At 34.1% G+C, this 25,668-nt stretch overlaps 1 protein-coding gene and 1 long non-coding RNA gene across 2 annotated transcripts in view; one reads left to right on the forward strand and one right to left on the reverse strand.

Annotated features, from left to right (window-relative positions):
- Nucleotides 1-25,668, forward strand: part of LOC139813179 (uncharacterized) — a 53,460-nt gene that overhangs the window by 12,152 nt on the left and 15,640 nt on the right. The window lies entirely within an intron of this gene.
- LOC139813180 (uncharacterized) lies at nt 17,344-19,302 on the reverse strand. Its single transcript, XR_011732060.1, has 3 exons — nt 18,994-19,302; nt 18,480-18,645; nt 17,344-17,895 (listed from the first exon to the last, which is right to left on the reverse strand). It is a non-coding gene; the product is annotated as an uncharacterized lncRNA (long non-coding RNA).

Genomic DNA, 25,668 nt, shown 5'->3' on the forward strand with positions numbered 1-25,668 from the left:
CGACAGACTCTTGATAAGTTTTATACGCTGCTCCTTCATTCTTGCGTCGTGATTTCTTTTCGCATTGTCGTGTATACTCACCTCGAATTTAACGTCGCATGTGTATGTCTTGAATTTTATACGTATATGTAGGTTTTATTTGATATTCTAATTTTATTCGTGACAAATAGTTTCGCAATTATCTGCAAAACTTCTACAAATTAAATAAATTTAAAAAGATGGATAACCATAATATTTATGATAACATTGTTATTTCATTATCAACTTTGAAATTGGCAGAAATTTAAAAAACGCGTATTGAACCAATTTTATCTTATTCATTTAAATTACGTTAAATACAGAGTTAAATTAGAAATAGTACAAACAAATAACAGTTATAAAAAAGGTTATAATATGAAAAATCATAGTCAATTGTAAGATTATCCAAGCGCATTATTGTATATTAATTATTAATTTAACATCATGCTATTCATTTTTCAATTATTACTTCGAAGATATGCTTATAAATGCACATAACTGATGCCACTATCGCAAGTTTGCTTCTCGATACGCGGAATGTCAGAAACATGGAAATCTGCTTTGCGCAAATTTCATTAATTTTCTTCTCACACGGTTGTTCGCGCTATCCAAGGATGCTTATGCGGAAAGAGAACGGGAACGGGAACGCGAGCAGAGACAGATCTGGGCGGGATGAAAAGAATTGTCGACGGTACTTAAGATATCACTGCGATGGACCGGTTGTCTCCTAAAGGGAAATGCATTTGCGCGCGGGCCACGCGCAAGCGAGTACTCCCGAAGTCGCCGTGGAACGGCTTGACAAAGACAAATAATGCGCGGTGCTCGCAGATGCATCCCATTCATGCAAATTTTTATGAAATTTTCATGAAGCGGATGCGATACTACGCGCGAAGTTCGAGCGATGTCAAGCATGGCTTGCCCTTGAAGTACCGATATGCTACGCTAATCCGATGCCGCTTAAGCGATTATACGTAGTTGCAAGCACCACCTGAAGCATTTTCGAAAACGCCATTTGTCCCTGTCATAAGTTTACCGATGTGCATATATACATATGCATGTTTGTTGCCACGGATATCCGCTTGCCTTCCGCGATAATCAAGATTGACGATTTGCTCGGTACATTTCGCGGTTAAATAAAGAATGGGAGTTTGGGATATATTGGCTGATTTAAAATATTGCAAAGAGAGTGTGGAACGGGCTAAGTAAGAGCCAAGCGCTGTTGACGGTGCATGCACAAAGGTTAAAACGTTTTTAAAATTTGATATTATAAATAAAGGAATTAATCTTTGTGCACCGTCAACAGCGCTTTGGCTCTTACTTAGCCCGTTCCACACTCTCTTTGATTGTTACCAGAGCCTTTACACGGATTGAAATATTGCATTTTCAATGGGAAGATGTCACAACTGCAAACTTCTCATTCTTTAATTATATATATCACAAACACTCACAAGTACTCGATCATTTGACTATGGCAGAATGACCCAAATCTTTCCACTGAACCGTTTGATCATTTTCTCTTTCTTTTATTAATTGCGCAGTTTTTGCTTTTTTTTTTTTTTTTTTTTAAAAAGAAAATTGCTAAATGTTTATCAGAAGAAGCACATGGTTGTAGTCATATGCTTATGAAAAAATTTTTTCTTTCTCTGAATAATTTTCTTTTCATAATTATTTTAAAAAATTCTAAATATTGTATAATTCTTTATCTTAACGTAATATGTATTCTCTCGAATTCTTTACGGTTGAAAAATTACGTAAGTGCATCCAAGCAGCATTCAAAATAAATTATATATCCGTCTTCAAATCTACAGAGAAAACATCTTCCAATTGCAGAAGTGAGCAATTCATCACTCTATTGTTGTGCGTACGAACAATCTCGTCAGCCGCACTGCAGCCAGCGCGCGCGTTTTTCGCGTTGTCTGGATTTTTCCAGAAGTCCAGACAGGTCAATTCGTCGCCCATATAAAACGAGCGCGTAAGCGCTGTACTACATTTGCGCGCCACGAACAAACGCGTACAATCGCGAGAAATCGCGGTGAAATTGCGAACGCGCGCGTTCCGATATCTGTCCGACGATTGTCTACCCTTGCGTTATTGTTCACAATGTTCACCAGCAACGTCGACAGTTGACAGAAATTATCGAGTCTTTCGCGTAACGTATAGCGATCAATATCGCCATCGTGTGCGCGCTTTTGTCGCATCCGCGAGAACGATTGCTACGCATTAAATTAAAGCTGTATGTCATTGTACAGAGTGGTGGATTTTCAATCTTTAGCTTGCAGAATACGTCTGAAACAATTATTGTATTATAATGGCGCAATTTGATTAATTAGTCCTTCACTTCTTCTTAGCCCTTATAGTGAAAGATTTAACTTCTCAGTGAAAAGTAGATAAATAAAAAAGAGAAAATTATTAGAAGTACATATAATATGAAATTACAAATTGGAAATATTTTCAATCAGGAATTTTTTTAATAACTTTTTACGCGTACATACGTTGAAATAATTTAATTAAATACGATATTTAATTACATTGCTAGATGTGCTAATATAAATTGGGTAAAATAAATTAAAATATATTTTAACCAAAATCTGATTTCAAAAATTACACATTCAATTTCACAACGGTTAACATATTTTACATGCCCGATTAATTTTATTTTTGTTTTATAGAAATATTTCATAGATATATTAATTATTGAGTGCAAATGCTTATTAAAACTATCTGCCAAATTAAACCGCAAAAGCGAACAAATATTAAAATTATTTCTCCATTATTTTGAAAGAGAATTTACTTTGTAAATATTTACGAAATATAATCACCGAGCAGTTTAAAAACAAATATCTGACAGTTCTATAAATCAAACAGTAAAAATAATTTTCTCTTATTACAATAGAGATACCATTAGTTTTCTTTTATACGTGCTATAATATTAAAATTGTAGAAGAAATCAATAAATTTCAATAGAGAGGAGAGGGAAATTAATTTAACCGTTAAAGCGCGACGGTGTTTTTTCCGGTCGCACCGCAAATAACTGTTTGTGCAAAGTACGTCATTTCAATATTCATCCTACATACACGCACGCGTTCAGATTCAATATTTATTTTATACGTTATAGAGAAACCGAGACGTATGTATAACGCTTCGCGATATTTCAAAGATAATTTGCAAAGAGAGGATATTTAAAATTTTTGTCGCTTAAGTCTTTCAACACTTTTATATATACACATACACGCTTTATTTTTTTGTTATTTGTCAAAGAGAAAAATAAAAAGACAGAGAAAGGATTAACTATATTTCATCTTAACAGCAGTGTATAAGCTCTTATACGATGCAATTATTATGCCACGCTTTAATCTTTCATGCTCCTTACAAGTACTTTTGATCGTAAAAAGGGCGCATTATGTTACGTCATGCGTGAAAAATAACGCACCATACGTTAATGTTAGCATAAAGACGGTCCTTTAGATACTGCAACGAGAATATAGCGGAGTAGATATTCTTGAATTCAACATGCAATTTTCTCTGTGTATTTCACTACTACTTATATTATTAAACTGCATTATGTGTAAGGGCCGCAGGCCCTTTAATCTTGATTTTCATCACGTTCGCAAGATTGTTGAAACCAAATATCTCCTTTGCAACGTTATGTGTGTTGATGGTAATCAGAGAATAAATATTGATGGTCAACATATACTTCAATCATCTCTCAACATTTTTGATACTTAACACTTAACATTTAGTACAATCTAGAAAATTTTGCAATAGAAAGCATTTTTACCTTAATTCACGTTGTTCATTTTTATTACATAAAATTTATCAAATATTTCTAAAAAATGATTAAAAATTTTTTACACTTTTTAGATAGACATGGTGTTGCAAATCTGTACAGAAATTACATTTATGTAAAATTTATATTTATACAATTCTGTCGATGCTATTTATAAAAATTCTATGTATCACGTGGAAGTACATCTATAGACGTTCCATCTCCTTTGTTAAATTACAATATTTTATTAAAAAGCATCATGTAAAGATTTTTATTTAGATTTAAAACTTTCTATTCTAATTCCTACAAAAGCAATATTTTTTCAAATTAAGAAAAAAAATGTAATGTACAGAACTTCTATATTAAAGATAGATCACGTAAAGCGTATCTGACAAATCTAAAAACAGATAAGTTTGGCACCTCTCACTGCAGAATTCCATAACATAGTTTACAGAGCTATGACATAGTTTTCAAGCTCATCCGCAGCTTGTGCCAATGTTTAAACGAACTTTAAGTCTGTAAACGTCGCGCATTTCCGCCTCTGACAACTGTCTACTTTCCTTATTCAAGATTTATTTAACTTGACGAACCATGAAGGCATGTACACATCAATTTCTTACTTCTCACTGCAAAATGTCGTGTTCATACAGTTATTATCATATTAGAAATCACTCAACCATATGTCAAGAAGTTAATGTGAATCGACGAAGCACTTCGTGCAATTACTGTATTTCGTTTTACAACAGTGCAATTTGCATTCGATTTTGTGATTGCGAACATTTCGTACAAATTCGACGAGTAAATATTTAAAACGCAGCACAGCGTATGGCTTCTAAAATTGTTTTACTAATACGCGGTTTATTTTTAGTGGATTATAGATCCATGCTGAAAACACGCAATACATGTATGTAGAGAGAGAAATGCTTCAAAATATTATATAGGAAACCAAAATGTATTAAATCTATAATGGTATATTGATATACATATACATAATATATTGATTGAACAGGGTAATTATATTGTATTATATTCAAACATTTTATTATTCCAATCTCTGACTTGAAAATATGTTAAAAATTTTTGAACCGAGTAATTTTTGCTGTAAAGAGTTTGCCTTTAGAAAAAACATTAATAGATATATTGTCACATACTTTAAAGTTTTATAAATTTAACACTTTCTAGTGTTTAATATTGTAAATTTTCTAAATTTGTGAATTTACAGATCTAGATATTTTCTTCATATCTAAGAACAAAAATTTTGAGAATCTTTGAATTTAGTAATTTGTGAATACTTAAAAATTAACACATTTTCTGCGCCATTTTATATAACAAAGCGTAAATTAATGTATATCTTGCTGTACATGTATATAGAGAAATTTATTTTATATAATGTTTTATTTTATATTCATAATTCACAGAAAGTAAAATTAAATAAGAGTAACATATATTTTTATATTGACAATAACATATTAATGTCAGAGTTATGCAAGTAAATTATTATTGATGTATGTATGTCAAGTGACGAAGAAGAGTCGAAGCAAAATTGAATTGCATGCATTTTCTTCCAGAAGTTTAGTGACGGTAAACACGATAGCGTTTTGCGTTATACGTTGCGTGCAGTAGGATAGATTTGTAATCAGACCATTTCACTTCGCAAATAGAATTTCGATTCTGCAAACATCTTCCACCACTCTACTTTACACTTCGACGAGCAGCCGAAGCTGCAATCAGATGGTATCAAGTTAAATTGACTTTCACTTCCACCTTATTTCTCTTCCGTGAAGATCGAATCATCCTCGAATATTTTTGTAATACAAACTTGACAATTAAATTAGTATGAAAATGATCAATATTGACAAATTATAATAACGTGTACCGATTGATTTTAAAATATAGAAATTAGATGAAAAATAGATGATGATTCGTGCGTATTCGACAATTCAACGAGGCAGCCGTTTGTTTTCTAACTGTAGCTATTTCAAACTTTTAATCAGTTTATACAATTTCCTGAAATAGAAGTTCGTCCGTATAAACACTAATTAATCAAGTTAGGCGGTTGTGTGGTTTTGTATGATGTACAGTTTGTAACAGAATATGCATTTGCGTAATCGAGTAGCTGAAGACGCGAGTAACGGTACGAATGTTCGCGCAAATCTCGACATTTAAACACTCTCGTTTCTTACATCACATCCAAAAATAATATTTATAAAATAAATTTTTCTAAGTTTATAGTACATGTATTATTTCTCAAAATTTTCAAGACGATTAACGTTATTTACAGTTAATCTTCTTAAATTTAAAACATTACATATAATAAGTAAAATATTTATTCGAAAGGAAAACAAGAATATTACTTATGTTCGATATAAAAGAAACAACGACTTGTATCTTTTAATAAGGTATCTTTCGATATGAATCTCAGACAAATAGAGGCATACTTTGCGTAGTCCGCTTCGGGACATCGGTAATAGATAATCGGAACATCTAATTTAATTAAGCAGGCGCAGACAGGATTTACGAGTAGATCCAACAGCGTATTAGACGATGTAACTTACAACTTGTCGCATTAACTAGCATGCGCCTTCAGCCACGAGTCCGATTTCGCCGTCGACAGACGGCAAAATGGAGACAGGAGAACTCGGGCCTGGTCTTAATTACGCTTCTTGCGCGAATACGCCAAGTATCTAGCGCATACACTCTCGCTGGCCGTCTTCTGCACAACATAATGCGACTGTTATACAGTCTACTCGACGGAGGCGTCTCGTCAGAAGTGCTCGCAGACGATAATCTAGCGTGAATGTCGACATACGTAGGGACTCGCGGGACTCGCATTAGCATTCTGATCTCAGGCCGACCATCCTCGCCAGAAGTTCTCCCTGCATATTGTTTCGAGCTTAGACATACGTTAAGGAAATAACTAATAGCAATGCGATTTCATTAAGTAATTAAAATTAACTTGTTCAATTGATATACCGTTATAAAAATTATAGAAAAAAACGTGCATTAAAAATTAATGAAAAGTGATCGTCATAACACGAGATCGAGATTGCATCTTGATTACAGAGATGTACCTGACAAGACTTTTTGTACATACGTATGTTTTTGTCAGTCCTTTGTCGGCTCCTTTTTACGATTTTCTTTGGTTCTTTGGTCTTTATTCCACGAAAAATATGCTTGTTTGCTTCCTCTTCCTTCCTCTTTCTCCTTACGAAGTTGGGAAAGCCGCTTATACATCGCAGTTAACGGCAGTTGAGTCGTTATTACATACTCGTCAAAGCAATGCACCGTGAGTGCTTTCAAGCGAGTTCCGAGTTGGAGATCTGGCCGAGGCTGATAAGCACTTGGAGACAAAACGGGGCATTATTATACGCGATCGTTTCCGGCTGCGCGACTCGCAGGCCCGCCTAAGTGCGATCAAGTCTTCCCGACTCGTCGACCGAAGATCCAGTCGGCTCGCTTTCCCATTCAGCCTGTCCGCCTGTGTACGCATTGGAAAGGTCAGAATTATCCTCGCTTTGTGCGAGGAAGACGCCTGCCGGGGATACTTCGCGCTTGTCCGCCCCCATGAACCAGCCGTGGTGCTGCGGCGAAGCGTGTAATCGATTTAATACTGCCACTGAAATTCGATCGATCCACCGATTTGCGAGGAATTTCGGAGTGTAAATCGGTTACGTGATTTATTGGGGGTGATTTCGCGCGCCGACGCGCTTGGTAATTTAAAATTGCCTCAAAAATAGATTGGATTGCCTTAAAATGCATAATCGCAAATCGATTACGGCTTTAAATTACATCAATGTATTGTGCAAAATTAAATGTTTCACTGAGGAATTATAAAACAATGTTGTAAACGCCATAACGTGGAAATATTGCAAATTCTGCAAAATGCCCTTAAAATTATTTATTACGAAATAATACATAAGACTGGAAATCTTATTTGATTATTCCAACAATTACATAATAATGTAATTTATAAAAATGCTATTAAGAAGTCCATGTTGTTATAAGCAACAATTGAGTAAACATTGCAAATCATATTTGTATGACAATTTCCTGAACAGCAACTTTTTTTATTTATAGATGTATCATGTTTGTCGCGACATTTTTTGTGCGGTTTGTAAATCAATTTTGACTAAACAAACAATCGATAGAGCGGCAAAGGATCAGAATTAAATTGTAGGAGCGGCGCTATGCGGTAAACCATGTAATCAATTTAATTTGTAAAAAGTTTCTATCAACTATTCAACCAATTTATTCGTGGATAAATCCGTTAATTTGATTACACATTTTTATCACAAAGTAACTTTTGCTTAATCAAACAGATTAATTTAATCTTGATGCACTTTATAATTAATTGAATAAGTCTCGTGCACATAGATTTATTTAAGTCTTGCTCTTGAATATGTGTAACACTCGTTGAAGATATTGAAAATATTTTATTATCGGGGAAAATTAAGCTTCGCAAAAGTATTTTTCCGGCAGCAGATTTTATTATTCAAATAATATGCATGCAGACAATTAATATGCATGAATAATTAATACACTTGATTTCCGTTTTTATATACGCTTAAATGGCGCATCGATATTACACGTAATAAATTAATTTAACGAACATTGTTAGAGCGTTTTAACATGAAACTTTTTATAGATATACCAAATACGCGTGATCATATAATGTCGACAGTTTATATAAAGCGAGACTTAACTGTAACTGACTGACTATCGGCCGTGATAAATCCAGAATAAATCGCGAGAAATGTATCGTGAAACAAATCCAGTTTACTTTGCCAAGGCCGGCGCTCTGGAGAAAGTAGCATAATATCGACTTGTTAAATGAGAAACTGCTGTTAGTATTTCTCGATTTCTTTGTTTGTGAATTAATAATTTGAAATACTGTAAAATAATTATGAGCTATTTATAAAAATATCTTTCATTCATGTCATACTGATAATTAGTTTTGTCCTTGTTGATATATACGTAAAAATCTGTCAATTCTCAAAATTTTATTTAGAATTATTATATTTTTCATTTATCTTAGGAATCGAATGTATTTCTGGATATCAGAACAAAATGAAAGAAGAGAAAGAATAATTTTTTTACGAAATAAATTACAAGCTGCAGTTTCTGAAATAATTAGAACATATATTGATCTACATAATTTAATAATGCAACATGTATCAGTTTTTTATTTAATATTAAGTAAAATAAGACATGTGGAGCCTCTCAAAGGCGATAGACGACAGGTAATTAGCGGGTCCAATAACGTGCGGTTTCTCTCTCGAAAATGCCGATAATGCTGAAAACACCATCGTTCCTATGCTGAAAACGGCACGGGGGATTGATCCCTGATTTTATATCATTCGAAACGGTCGTTAGAAAGCCGATGCTTTGAGCGCAAGAGGGCAGCTTGCGAATGACAGGTTGGCGTTTGGACTGACAGATTACTGCCTCCTCAAACTAATCCCGAATATTATTATGCGCTAATTAAGCAGATTTCTGCTGGAGAAATAATAAGAGCAATTAAAATTTTTCTATTTAGGTTATCGCTACAGAAGTAACGTTTCATAACAGTGTAGTAAAGTATAAGACTAACACACGTTTCAGTTAATTATAAAAGTGCAAGAATTAAATGTTAAATTAAAAACTGAAAAATATTGGAATAAAATATTTTGTTCTAACAAGAAAATACTATGTTTAACTTAGATACATATCTATATATTTTTGATCAATCATATATTTTTTAAAACAAATATTTTTTTAAGTGCAAATTCTGAAAAAATAACTCCATTAAATTAACTGCGATAAATATTTTTAATGCAAATGCTTTATACGAAATAAGAGGGTCTAATTGCCATTAGTTTCGTTAAATCTTTTAAAAAATTTTAACAAAATAATTGAGAAAAGATAATTTATTTATATATGCCAAATAACACAAGTTAAATGACATTATAGCACGACGTTGTCGTTCCGTCTATTTCCGATCGTTGTCACTTCGCATTTAGCATACTCGTATGTGTCAACCTTGAACCTTGAAATACTTTCAGTATTGATTTAAATGATAAAATTTCAAACGATATCCAATAAAACTGTCCGATCGACTTGGCCAACCTTGAACGGATGAGCATATATATCTAATATGTGGATTTTAAATTGGAAAACATCTCTTTCACTCTTCTCTCCAACCTTCAATCGATATCATTTATTCTAATGTCTAATTTCAAAATTCTCGAACGATATGATGCAATATATCTCTTAATTGCTTTACTTTATAAAAGATAAACTTTATTCTAAATTTTTTAATATTATTAATTATTTCTTTCATCATAATATTTACTTATGGTTTTCAATTGTTGTTTCCAACTTAGAAAAAAGACAATTCTATAATAACAGACTCTGCATGCATTCTTCGTAGAATGGCACAAACTTTCAAGTAAATACTTTAAGACAGTTTAAGATAAGAATTAATGAAGTGCAGGGATACATTAATTGAAGTCACGTAAATTCCCAGCTTCAACATTTAAAGATCGCTGAAAATGTCACGTTTTTAATCAATTACTTCAATATTATCGCTGCCGCTAAAGTGCTTCAATAATATATAATTTTCTCTCATCATAATTTTCTCTCACTAATACTACTTAATCATGCACAAATACAATGAGTGTCTTCTACAAAATATTTGTCTTGATTTATAAGATTCTATATAACAAGGAATTGTTCGCGCCCAATATAGATTCTTTTCCGAAGCCGCGATCAATATTAGGAGCTTAAATACTGAACGTCGCCTTTCTAAGCGTGACCCTGGTTACGAAACGACACGCCGTGGAATCTCAACTTTCATTTTCTACGGTCGTACCTCTTTGCCTCACGTATACAGACGTGCCTGGCGCATGCTTCTGCACGTGACGCCATGTGTGCACGCAGCTGCACGTGTGTGCGCGCGTGGTCCAGCAAGTGCATAAAAGCCCGCGTTGCAATCGTTGCGGCTGGCGTGTAACCGAGAGCCTGTTTACGCGACAAGCTCGTGCATTTAAGGCCAACAATGCACCGGAGAAGTAATCTTGAATTCTTCAAGTGTAAGTTTCCTAATAAAATAAATAGCGTTTCTCGTTATACAAGTTTCTTTGCAGATTTTTTTATATGGATGCTGTTGACGCATACATATTTTAGTATAATTTAAACTACCGCTTTTGTCTCTTGAGAATTGCTTGAAATATTATAACATTTATATTTCGGGAAATTTTGTTGTAGTGTAGATAATGCTTTATTTGCTATTATTGGTAAATAAAGAATTTTGTCAAGTGATAAGTAAATTTTTGAATTAAATTATGTGGAAAAAGAAACGATAAGATCCTTTAACGATCTGATATATCTCAAATGCAAATTATTTAAAGGTGCAATGGGAATGATGCCTGAACCTTAATGTATCAAATACATTTTAAAAATAACTTGGATATTTATATAAATTTATCATGCACGATCTAGATGAAAAAAAAATTGTGTCGCGCGTTTATTTTAGGTTTATTTTAAAAGAAAAATGGCATTCCTGATGCGCTTTTTATGTGTCACTCTCGAATTTTATTACAGACCTTGTCGACCTGATCCTGATAACGTGACCGAGGCCTACATTCCTACGACGTGTGTTCACTCGGCAAAACATGTTGCGAAAGAATCCCGCGGGCTCTCTTGCCTCGCACTTGATACAAAATACAAACGATCGATCACGTGGCATTAAAGTACTGAATAATGAAAATTCAGAAGCCAGATCGTTAAAGTATCCTATCGTTTCGCAAACTTTGTTCGAGGCTTTAAGGAACTTTTTTAAATTTATTTCGAAGATAATGATGCTATTAAAACCGACTTATAGAAAGGATGATGTAGAATGTAGAGAGTCATGTTACAAAAGGATATGGAAGATTAGTATTAAATCTTGCTAATATATCTTTTCGATCAGCAACATCAACAATATTGTAAAACATTTTTAAATTAAAATTAAAAATTATTAATATAAGATTAAACAATAAATTAGTCAAATTTGGTTTTCCAACTGCTATGAATAAAGTAACTTTTGGAAAATTACAAAATAATAATAATAAGTAGTAAATAAATAAATAAATGTATATATCTCAAAAGATAAAGATTCTAAACTTGCACATGATTAACGCATCTGATATAAACGATATTATTCGCAAATATATTATACGAGCGATGTATTACGTATTAATACGTAATAATACGTCCGAATGTGAACTTGATACCACAGACGCTAGATTCACTCTGCAATTTAATCCAACTCAATCCCTGCAGTTGCAACATAGTAATTAGCAGGTCCGTCATACAGCTTCGTATTTCGATGGTTAATATGATCTTCTTAACGCGTCAACGATTTGCAACTTCGACATTCGCATTCACGCCGTTCATCGCCACGGCATCTGCAATTGTTAGGTAGCTTCTTTCCGATTGACATATCCAATCAATGACTTCTTTTGCTAGTACAGCGTGCACTTCGTATACGAACGATTTACAGTTATCCCCGCTGGCGTGATTTATTCTTCGACTGGTGCCCTTTTCGATCGAAAGTACAGAAATAGGATTCTCAATGGCAGGGTGTCGCGCAGATGTCGTGGAATAATCTCGGTGCAAATCTCTTCTCATGAATAATTCGTTGAGACATCGATCCCTGCGTATATTTCCTGTCAATCCTTGTAGATTTCGATGATGTTATATCCGCTCGATACGAAACGTGATCGGCGCCGATCGCATATGTAAACGTTGCACGTTGCTCGGTGACACCGTTTTTCGATCAGGAGCGATGCCCTGATTGCGGCGACGATGGGCTCCCGAAGGATGGTGAATTGCACTTCACGGATTAGAGATCGAAGCACTTGATTTTGCGCGGTAGATTTATTGCAACTTGGAGTTCGCCAATCTAGATCGTTACCGTATCATGAGTACGGTTTAATGCAACCTTATGTCTGATCATTATTGAAATTGATAGATGGTTATCCGGGTAATTAAATTTTCAGAAAGTAAAACAATCACTTTGGCATAGAGAAAAATACTTAGTAAAATAATAAGAATATAATTAGGAGAAATCATGATGTTTTGATTAAATGTGTGAATGTTCTTTAATTTTTCTATCGAGCAAAATAATATCTAAAAGTTAGAAAGTTTAATTATTAAATTGACATCTTTTTTGTTTAGAACAGCAATGTCCACTGCTGTTAAACAAACGTAATCTTGCTTTTTAATTCGTAAGAATAAAAAACTTCATATATCGCGGAATGAACGAGAGGAATTGTGAGAGAAAGATAGAGAGGATCTGCGTCGAAGGAATATTTCTGTATTCCCGTGAGTTTTCCTTCGCAAGAACTGCCTGCCATCTCTTTTATGACGAAGAAATTATGGCCCCGTTGTGACAAGAATTCAGTCCGGCAGAATCCCTCCACTTTCTGTCATTTCAGCCAGAAGAAATTCGCAATGTCGCGTTGTCCAGCGCGGACGACAGGGATGGTGATAATGTCGCCGTTGCAGTCTTTGTAATAATCGGGTTAAAAATATCGTTGACACACTCGCACACCGGATGATTCATGTGCAAAGCACACGTTTTACGATGTTTTGCGTTGAAAGATAACACTGTATTTTAACAATTTTGCATCTAACGTTTAATTAAGACTTAACTATGCGTGACAGGAAAGAAGAATCCACAGTAGAGATTATAATGATCTAAAATAGATTCTCTTCAGAAAAAATAGTAAAGATATTTTCTTATAAATTACTCGGTCCTTAAAAAAATTATTCTTTTAAATTCTTATGTTTTCTTCAGAAAAATGCAAAATAAATTCCAATTTATCAAAGAAATTTGAAGTTCAAAGTTTTACACTGTGGATTTTTGTACTGAAATTTTATTTAGAATAAGAGATAGGTCACGTATCATATTGGGGATTGAGATAAATTATATGGCAACGTGTATACGTGCTGCGATATATGCCATTTAATGCCGTCACGTTCGCTGAAAGAAAACCAAAGGGTATTATTTCTGAAACCATATTTAAACAAGAAAATATTTCTGATCGTTTTTCGTTTCAGAAGAAATTAGTTTTCCGTTAATCGTATTGGAATAAATTCATGATTAGTTATATGGCGTGAAACCTGTAAAATTCTCTCTCCCAAATGACCGAGAAAAATTCACTTTTCCGGGATTCCATGGTCTTTAAACGTGATATTTCGAGAGTTTTACCCGCATGAAATACCTTTCGAAGATCTAGAAAACAAGAGAGAGAAAGAGAGAGAAAGGAAGAAGCTCTTCTTAGAGACCAAGAAATTGAATCGAAAGCGACGCCTACTTACGTCACGCATATTTTTTTGGGCGTGTCGGGCAAGCGGGTCGAGAAATTCGATTTACAATTCAGTGAAAGGACTCGTTTGCATCGAGAAAATGAAATTAAATCGACGAATCATCTCCCGAAAGAATCAACTCGCAAAGCTCCTCAAATTCTAACCAGTTCGCATGACTGCATCTTTTTAATTATCTATGATTGATCACCCATGTAACATAATGGGTGTAAAAAGTTGAAATGAGTTTCATAAATGAAGAACTGTTTCGCGAAATTCTATAAACTCATAAACAATTCATACAAAATGTACGTCTGAGATTCGTCTGAGATTCGTCTGATATTCTTTTGTTAGAAATTTTTATAATTAAAATATATTTTTCAAATTTATATAGCTTAACATTACATACCGTGACAATTAGACTTGTTACTAAATTTCTGTTAAGATAAAATTAAAATAACGTTAGATTAATTAAAAAGCAAAATTTTCTTATTCTTTCATATCTTCGAAACTTCGATTTTCGCTAAAACTTTTTAATTGTGTATATATTAGGTAAATAACTCTCGAATTATATTATAAATAGCTCTCGGATTGAAATTATACTATTGAAATAATTATCACTTTTTAACTATGATATAAGTATATATAATATAAGCATAAATACATATTTGTTTAAAGTATATACATATATTTATTGTCAAGAATGCACAATATATGTTCCGGAATTATCGTGATACGTAATTGAAAATCCATAATGACAAATACGGCAAAACCATCGAATTATCTTTACAGAAAATTGTCCAGAAATTATCAGAATATTAGTATTGTCAAAATTTGTGTATTGTTATTGCATATCAATCACGAGGAAAACCTCGCGTATGTTCGGAACCCAATCGGCAAATTCTGGCGACCTTCGTTGGCGACATGTATCCTTTCTCGAACACGCGGACCAAAATACTGATCGAGGGTGTTCGAATGGAGTATAAGTAACCGGTGAAGGTCGGCCAGTATGGAATCCAATTGAAAAGCGAATGTTGCAATGCAATCAATTCATCGTTGTTTACCTCGGAAGATTGTCCAGAGAGATTCCGGTATCCTTCTAAGCTGATCAAGATAACCGAAAAGTAGAACATAATTGAATTGTGATCTACTCTATGATAGTTAATCTCTTGATCTCGTAGCTTGATCTGTCTTTGAGGGTGGCAAAATTGGAGCAGGGCGTTTATACGAATCTGCACACGTGCAAATGTGTATGCAATATAACAATAGATAAGAAAAAGAGAGAAAAGAATCATTAATAAAATTAATATTGAACGTAACAGGAAATGCAAGCAAGTTTTATTCTCTCTTCTTGCACACTAAAATTTATTTTTATAAAAATACAATTACTAATTGTTTTTACATTGACTGTTGTAATGACTTGGTTAAACAATATTTGGTTAAAACAATTATGTGAAACGTAATTAAAAGTTCAAAATTAATAAGATAAAACGTTAAGAAAAATTTTTGCGTAGGTGCGTATAAATTTTACAAAATTTAGCTTTGCACAGCTTTTATTTTAGCACTTTACACGAAAGCATATTGATCTACATATTTGCGTATGTATGCTATTGTTTGCAACTCTCTAGCCGACATGCTCTATTAAGCATAGACACACCCGCGCGACGTGTGTATTATATGCGTGCATACGGGAAGAAGAATTAACGGCGCATCGGTGTTGATATGTGGAAAGTGGAGGAGTAGATACATTTTGCAGAATGCATAATTGACGATGCACTTGGGCGCCTTGCAGCGAACCCACGCTGTGTCATACAGCGCGTCGTCATATTCCGACAAAGCAAGTTAATAATTTGCGAGAGAATCTGCTTGTTGATCAAAAATGCAGAACAAATTTTGTTCTTCGCTCCTTGAATCGGCATAAATTTCCATCAATCTGCACAAATTTAATTAAATATTCGCGAAAAGTAATAGGAAAAATGTATTAAACATTTTATTTTGATGGAAACTTTAGAAACACCTTGAATTTCTTCATTTCTTTCTTGGGTTATCGGTTTATAAAGTAGTAGAAGAGTATCCTCATGACAGAATACTTGTATTTGCAATAATTTATGAACGTCCTTCCTTAAGTTATTTTTCGAAAATAGTTTCAATAGTTAATTTTTAATTCTGCAGCGATATTGCATCTCTGGACTCTCTTCTTAAAGCATTTTGAATATTTATAATGCTCCAGTCGAACAACTCATTATTAATATGCAAATAAATACCTGAATAATGTAATTATTGAGGTTAATTATATTAAAATTCCAATTAAAAGCATTCAATCGCTCTCTTCCTCTCTCTCTATCTCTCTCTCTCTTTTTCTCTCTTGCAAAGGAGTTACTGTTACGAACTTTACGTCCAAAATCTTTACCTTTCACCAACACAATGGACGTCCGGCGGTATCTGATCTCGACCCGAATTCACGATGGCGACCCTAGCGAGATTTCATCAAGCTCACACGCACACAATACCAACACGCGATCGCACTGTACACCAGGACAGGATTTACAGTAAAAGAGAACTTGGTCTTCTCGGTCGGGAGTCGATCTGCGTGACATTCTACCATATAACCGGTGCGCCGTAACTCTTTCCCGCGATCCTCGAGAAATTCGCGGGTACACGTGGTCGGACGACATTCTCCAGCTGGCTGCTGGAGGCCCAGCATCGTCGATCTCTCGATTTCGTGCGCGCTCGCGCGCGCGCCAAGGACGCCGATCGATCGAACCGGGATTACATGAGGTCTTGTCCTCAGACGAGAAGATTCGGCGGATCGAACACGACCGTTAGAACAATATCGCGGTGACAACCATCCAAGACGACATGGCCACGAGGATACGTTTACTCCTGTTGTCGGTCCTCTTCGTGGGATCGTTGCACGCCATTCCTGGCAGACTCAGCGGTATGTGGACTTGTTTTTCTCGATTGGCATCCGGTGTTGTTACGGCTTCGCCGAGTGGACGGTGGAGTGGTGTGTGGTGGACATGACGCGGGTGTGATCTGGTTTCGACGGCTTGTCGATGATTTCGGCGAGTGGTTCCGCGCTATAATTGTAATCCTGTGGGGAATGAATCGATCTCTCCGCGACTCAACGATGAGAATTCATGTTTTGCATCGCGCTTTTTCAAATGTCTAAATGTGGGTATGGCAAAATGTATTTACGTCACGCATTCACCGTTACGAGCTGTTGCTGTCAAGATTCATTATGTTACTATTATATTATACAAAAAAAAGAAGATTATATGCTACAAAGCTTTGCATAACTTTACATAAGTAATGTTATAACATGTAATCTTCATTATTTTAAAAATATATATTTAGAGTGGTTTAGAAACAGACACACGATTTTTGCCTATTTTAAATAAGATAATAATATATTCAATATTCTTTTTTATCTTCTTAGCTTAAACTATGTAATATAATTTTCTTAGAATTAAATTCACATACTTAGATCTTCTTGAAACACTTGCTTGTTTATAATAACGGTGTTACTAAATTATGTAAATCGCTTGCAACGATGTTGTCGTTACTGTAATGACGTTATAGTCTTTATCGTGTAATTACCACCGAACTTTCAGCCTGTTCGATGAAACTGTTACACTGTCATTATGTCTACATTTCGTCAGACTAAACCATAATCATGTCCGGTTCCTCAATTAACCTTTTTTAAAATTTTTTTTTCTTCGATACTTTCACCGATTCTAGAACTCGTTCCTTCCGTCACTTTCGTAGGACTTTCGCTTAATCTGGAATAATTTTTTTTTATTATTAAACTCGTATTTTTTTTCGAATATCGATTGTATTAAAATCGAACATGTTAATTATATTTATATATATTATATATATTTTATGCAAAATGTGAAGTTATTCATGACTTTAAGCATAGCAATAAAACGTGAGATAAATAACACATATAATACACATGCATAAATAACAGATAAATCATCCAACTTTAACGATCTGGATTAACTTTTATAACTTTTACTGCAAATAGAGACTGTTAAATATTCATTGTGCGGGTTCAGATAGTGCATAACATGAATAATATTAACATTCTTTAAAGTTGTAAAATAATTTTTAATATCTATTAATATTCGTATTTCTTTTATAATATATTTCTGTAGCCGCAATTTTTAAAAATTTTATACATCATTTTCGTTTGATTTAAAAGATCGATATTATAATAAAGTGAACAAAAGATTTAATACAGAAGTGATGAAATATCTTGGCTAGGAGAAAGGATAAAATTTGGAAACGTGTATACCACAGTCACATATGACTCATGTCTACTGAATTTCCGCTTGAATTTGGAAAGTATAAACCTCTTTACCTCCATAGAGATTTTAGATTCTATCAGAGATTAAATCTAAACTCTATCTTTATGCTGACGGTGATCACAATAAGTTCACTATAACCTTGGAAACGTAGTCATTGATCAAGTATATAATATGCCTCAAGAAATATTCTTTTTCTTCAGCCTCATTTTCTTCCAGCACCTGTAAATGCTACGCGATAACAACACGCATACATGTATATATTATGACCTTTTATCTAGCAATTATTTGCAGAGCAATGTCTTGATGTAGATCATATTCTTCTTTGCTCTCTTATCGATATTACTGTACAATATTGATTGTATGGTATTAATTGTACCGTACAAACGTATTGTACAAATTAATGAATTTCGTGAATCGTCGACGAGTTTCATTGAGGCTATTCGTGCTACAGGAGTGTGCGCCCGTTTCTCGTATGTACGTTGCCGCTGCGGAACGCAGCGGAATTTACGGTGCGGCAATTAAGGAGTTAGCACAATGACGTTATTCTATCGAATTTCATAATCTTACGTGCCGGTGGTTCGCCTCGCGTTACGCTCAGCCGCCGGTGGTCCGTTGCACTGCAATGCACACGATTTACTTCGCGGAGCGGAAGTGCAGCACGACACGAGATACTCTCTCCGCTCGCTCTATACGAGGCGTTGCACTTGTGCGCGGAGCGGTATGCCGTTCTTTCTGTCTCCCTCACCTCTATACCGCAATATTCTTCCCGCGAATGTTTCCTCCTCCACCGGCTCCCGGGCTAACGACGCATATCCTGGAGCCTTATCTCACACGAAAGGCTCGAGAGTTGCCACACGCCCGTCACGCTTGAAAAGACTAATTTCCCAATGAGTCTGACCAGAAGCCAGTACTATAATGAGATCTTATATTTTTTCATGTTGTTTATAAGCTCGATTACAATATATACATACGTAATTTTTTTCTTTTAGTTAAATGCAAATAATCATATTTGTAAGTGAAGCGAAAAAAATAAACGTATTACAAGGCACAAATAGATATTTTTATAGCAGATACGATATTTTCTACGGCTGCAGATATAATACTAATGATGAATCTTTTTTTATCAAGAGCGTTGTTTTGTTTGCAAGAAGTTTGAATAACATTTTAAAAGTATGACGTATGTACGGAAATTTTTTTGACAATTATTGTAAAGAACATTGCGTATTTTTTTTCATTCGTAAGTTATGAAAAAGACGTTATGCTTGTGTTTAAAATAAATTCCTTCATTCAATTTTATTTTTATTATCAAGAATTTATATTTCATTTTGCGCTTTACATCGTAATGCGAAAGAAACATTTTCTAATTATTGTTATGGCTCATAAAAGAAGATTCACCCATAACTCTCTTGTTTGTCGGCGTTGTTGTCTCTTATAGCAATATTTTCTTGCTGAAACTTAGGTCAATGACTTATATCCTGGCACATTATCTCACGAAAGGCTCGCGCACTTTACTCCAACATCGTCACGCTTAAAGGAGTTTAATTTTTTAACGCGCAAAGTTGTCGCGATTGAAAGCAACATTCTATTTTCATTAAAAAATTATTGAAATAGCGAGAAATCTTGAGATATCGATCTAATTACGTTTATTTCGCAGTTTACAATGTACATGGCATATATTTTGTTTCTATATGTACACGATTTACATTTTCTCTCTTATGCTTGAATAACTAAAATTCTTTACAGCTGATATTGTAGGTATTTATGCACTTGGATTGTTTCTCAATATGCAAAATTATTCATTTTAAAGAGAATTACAATAAAATTATTTGAATAAATAAAGAACGTTATTCAAATAAATGTTAAATTACAAAAATAATATTAAAGTAAACTATGTTACAGCTATTTTCTCAATAAGAAAAATAATAACAAAGCTGACTACATAATTTCTATAAAAATAAATTCCAACGTAGCTTTATCTGTCGTCAATTGCATTAACTCGCGACGCTGTTAGCAAAGCCAGTGCCGTTGGACATTCAAACGATGCTTTTTGTTTCATCGCACTGGCATTCCAGATGGTGAGAGTATTACGCGGCACTTGCACAAATGTACGTGCTCCTGATTGCGGTTTCAAGAGGAAAACCCGATCTTTGCTGCAACGCCGCCGAACGCATCGGCGTGCTCGGTCTGCGGTCCGCCGCGGTAAAACAAAACCAAAATTAGATAACGTTGTTTGACCATATTGAACAGACCAGTGCGAAATTGTCGCACCTTGCCGCTTGTGAAAATGCAAATTGTAGCGTGCATTAAAATACAGATGCATATATGAGGCGAAACTTCGGCAACGTTATGTACTTCGATATGATAATCTTTTTTGATGTTTCAATAAATCAAGGTATCATTAATTAAACTTGATATGTTATTTAAATTAGTTTCTACGAATTTTTTAGATTATATATATTATTTCTTACTTACATTATTGTCAGGCGAATAATTTTTTAATTGTAAACGATTGACAATAAAGTAAGTAAATGTGTAAAATACATTTAAGTTTTATAATCTATTAAAATTGAAGAATTTCTCTCAAATTTTAATTTTGTATTATTTTTAAGATATTAAATATTAAATTTTTAAAAATACATTTATAAATACAAAAATTTTCGAAATTTTGCTCGTTTGAAATTTTTTCTTTTTAATGAGGTCAATTCGAGAGAATTTTATTAAAAGTAAAACACATGATGTCACAGTTTCTCCGGTATTGTATAGGTATTGTTTTCATGCTAATCAGTATTAATAATGCATATGCAATTACCATTCTAGTTCTAGGTTTATTAGCGATTGGCTATACTCTCGTTTTTCGTAATCGAGCGGCGCGTAGCGCGTATATCAAAGCAGGTACTTCGCGTCTATCAATGAGTAGCAATCGTTTTGCAATAACATTGCTCTGGCAGATAATCTCGCGGTGGTAAATTCATCGTGGGAAAATTCACCGCGGAACGCGTTATTGCGTTTACGGGATTAATTACGAAACGAACGGACCTAAACGGCACGCGTTACGTCCAGCTGGCGCACTCATTATCTAATGGCGTACCGTTGAATTTATTACAGTTTAATTACGCCATCAACAGTCGGCGCGTTTTGCCACCGTGAAATATGATTATACGTCTGACAATAGGATAACATAATCTGCTTCCGACCGCTTACAACAACCGAAATATGCTCTTAATGGCACTGCTACGAGCGTCATCCTAGTCACGTGTTATTTTATGTGCTCCAAAATGTTGCTTGCCTAAAATATTGTTTATGTTACTACGCGTACATAAAAATACGCTGGAGAATTTTTATTAAAAAAATAAAAACATAGCTTAAATTTTTTATTCCAACACATGTATTTTGTAATTGTTATTTATTATTATATTATTCGTATTATTAATTTGAAAAGAAAAGTCGAAAAAAATATTTTAATTCGACGTTGTGTATTTAGTAAATGCTTATATAATTTATTACGGCAGAAGCTATTATTTAATAATTCAAAAATTCATGAAATCATAAATCGTTTAATTATAAACTCTCTCCCATCTAAATGACAGAGATTTTTATTTAGTTTTTACACAGATACCAAGCAATTTAATTAACATATTTATGACTTGATTAATAATAATAATTTAATTATTTAACACATATCTATGTGACCATGCACGTTAATTTCATCTGATAATTATTATAATCACACGAATGTGGCAAGAAGAAAAAGTTACTTTGTTTTAATAAGCGTGATATACGAGCATAATGAGCTGGATTTTTTTTAATTGTTAAATGTTGCATCGGCGAATATCAATAAAATTGTCGTGACCTTTTTACTTAAGATAAACGGTAAGAAGGAAAGGTTATCGCGTGGAACTGCGCGAGATAGAAGTTAAAATGGTAAGAGAATGCGGTGAAGAACGTCTGCTCACGTTTCGCCGCGCCTCTTTTCGATCTGCTTGCCGTCCTGCATCGATTTCACGTGGCTATCCACGTGTTCTCGTCACGTTCGGTTACCATTTCGAACACATCTTTGCGATCGTCACGGGCTATTCCAACGTAAATACACATGGATGTACGTTTCTGAAAGAAGTGCATGGCGAAATGCATCGCAACGAGGACAGGGCTGTCACAGCGGCTCTTCGTTTAGAAGAAGAAAAGTTTTTTAACAAAATCTAACAGAAAGAATACGAGAAATAAATTTGTTTTCAAACAATATGGAAATTATTTTATTCTAACAATAATTTGTAAAAAAATTTATTAAATTGGAAAATTGATAAAGTTGCGAAGAAAATTTACTTTATGCATGCAAATTGGTATTTAAATACTATTGTATATAGTTAAATGAACAATTACAACTTCTGCCAAACTCATCGCTTATCGTGATATATTAGTTGTAGATATACCTATATATTATATATTTTTTAAATAATTATTTATTTAATTATAATTTTTATCTCGAATCTATGAAGGCGAACGCTTGAACAGCCACACGTAAAGGCAGCCCTGAGCGAAATAAAACATTAAAGTCCCGTAGGACGTCGGCAACGACCGTAAAATGATATCGAATTTGTGACGCAACTGAGAGAAAGATGGAGGGCGAAGTAACTGCGCTGCCGCATCGTTATCGAGAGCTAGTCGGAAATAACTCGTCTTGCAAGAATGAATTTCTGATGGATTGGATTTATATATATATATATATATATATATATATATATAATCGCGTCTTATATGTGTATAATGCATATACATATATAACGAATTGTACTTGTGTTGAAAAGCATATAGAGAAATACAGGAATGTAATATTTCATCGCGCAATGTGGTACGGAAGGTAATAATTCCCCTAATTCACATTTTTTATAGCTACATGTTAAAAAAACAGTTTGTAAAAATATACTTTCAAGAAATAAATCTTACAGAAGTAACCTGCACGAGAAAGGGAAATAAATTGCTTAAAAATAGATTGTAGAAATTTACTTTTAAATATATAAAAGTAAATTTATAAAATAAATATTGAAGACCAATTTTAGACAATGGTATTAATTATTAATGCCGTGATAAGTTCTAGCTACTTTCTTCTCTACAAAAATGCTATCGCTAGTTTTGATATAATAGCTACTAGTGTTTTTAACGTAAAAATTATTAGCACAAGGCAATTGTGAAATTTTTAATGCAAATTAGATACAATTACAAGAAGAACCTCCAAAGAAGTAATCTAAATATTTCGTCATTTCTCATCTTCAAAATATGTAATAAAATGACATGGCTTTGTCCTTTTTTTTTTGCAACACCGGAGAACCGTGTTATTCTCGCCCGACGCTCGGGGGACATTGAGATCGTTAACCGGAGGTGTAACCGAACGATGCCAAGTTGGCGATGCAATTTCTCATTGCGCCACCCACGTCACCGAGGTTACGCCGGACGTGCGGCTCCTCTTCTCGCGTCATTTATTATCGCGCCCCCGTACAAAAAGGACTCGTCGACAAAGCTCGACGGCGACGACGAACCTGGGTTCGAGCTTTTCCACCGTGCGCGTGCTTTTTCTCCGATGGAGTTTAATTAGCCCGGCGTGGCGTCCGCGAAAGGTCAGCGCGCGACGGACGAACGAACACGTAAGTGCCACTTCCACGCAAACATGCCGGAGAGAAAGTTTCGATGAAGCTGATTGGCTTCATTTCTCTGTTGGCGCGGTGGTTCTCCATCGGGCGAAGTAATAAAAGGAACCAAAGTTACTTCTTTCTCTCTCTCTCAGGTGGTTGCACCGTCGGCGACCTCCTCCCGGGACAATGTGCATTTCTTCCCCCCCTATCCCCCTTTTCCCCGCATTTTCCTTCCTCCCCGCGTTCACCCGGCTTCTCTCCCGTCTCGACCGTTGATGAAATTACGTAAACTCCATTTTCCGGGCGCGCGAGCGCCGCGCCGGGATGCCCGTCCTCTTGAGAGAGGAGCCTCGTAAGGAAATATGGCGATGGGCGGGAACGGTAATAACGGAGCTCGGTATTTGGGGTAAAGTACTCGGGGAGTATCTTTCCAATGGTGACGTTTTTAAGTCGTCATTACACCCTGATGATGCTTCTTCTTCTTCTTCTTCTTCTTTTTCTGTTTCTTATGGCTTTACGACCGACATTTGATACGCTAAGTTCCAAGATTTGATTTATTATCATTACTTATGAAAATTTTTGAATTCGTTAAAAAAACGATAAAGAGTATCGTAACACAATTGTAATTTCGAGTTTAGAAAATGTTTTTTGATGCTATTTGTCTAGCCATAATACGATTTTTTGAAAATAAGTATATTGAAATTTTTTAAAATAATTTAGATGAGAGATTGTCTACAGATCGGAGACTTCTTAAATTATCTGTTATACAGGATACTTAGAATATACTTCTTGAATGTTAAGTGTACGATTTCCAGTCGTGTTAATAAAAAATTGTATTATAATATAATATAAAAGTTAAAGTGAGAACATCTTTCTCAAATATAATTTGCGGAGGCTATTACGTTTTATGAAAATATTTTGTTCTTTCGTTATATTTGCATTTCTTCACCGGAAACTTTGCGGTCAGATTCTGTCAGATTATTAGATTAAATTTTTTATTTCGTGATTTTTCAGGCGTACAACGCCTTCCTTCAGACAAGAATTGAAATGAGCTGAATAAATACTGTCTACTTGAAGTTAAATTGTGATAACTGAGCTATTTAATAAGAGCTCTCTCAATTACCCAATATTAAAAATGAATTATGTATAGGACATTACAATATTGTTGAGCAATATACGTATATTTGATAAAAAATTGTCAACAAGAGGAAATAATTTGTTTAATTATCAATTCTTAAGGATTGTTCCTTATTTTTAAACTATTACATATAAATATTGATAATAAATAAATCATGGAAAATTTATATAAATTTCTGAACATAATCTAATAAAAATGTAATGTAATGTATAAAAAAATGTACAATTGAAAGATTCTTTTATATTATTATAAATATTACGTTATATAATTGAGTATATTTATAATGTTAATATTACTTTATTTGTTAATTGTACGTACAAATCGCAGTTGATATTAATTATTGCAACGCTTCTAATTAATATTAACACTAACGTTATAAATGTGTTTAATTAACAAATATTTTATCAAACTACAATCAAATAGCAAATTGTTTGCAATAGACAAACAATCGTAGAAAGATTCGAGAGAATACTGTGAGAT

Source organism: Temnothorax longispinosus, chromosome 5 (assembly GCF_030848805.1).
Source record: "Temnothorax longispinosus isolate EJ_2023e chromosome 5, Tlon_JGU_v1, whole genome shotgun sequence".
Classification (NCBI taxonomy): domain Eukaryota; kingdom Metazoa; phylum Arthropoda; class Insecta; order Hymenoptera; family Formicidae; genus Temnothorax; species Temnothorax longispinosus.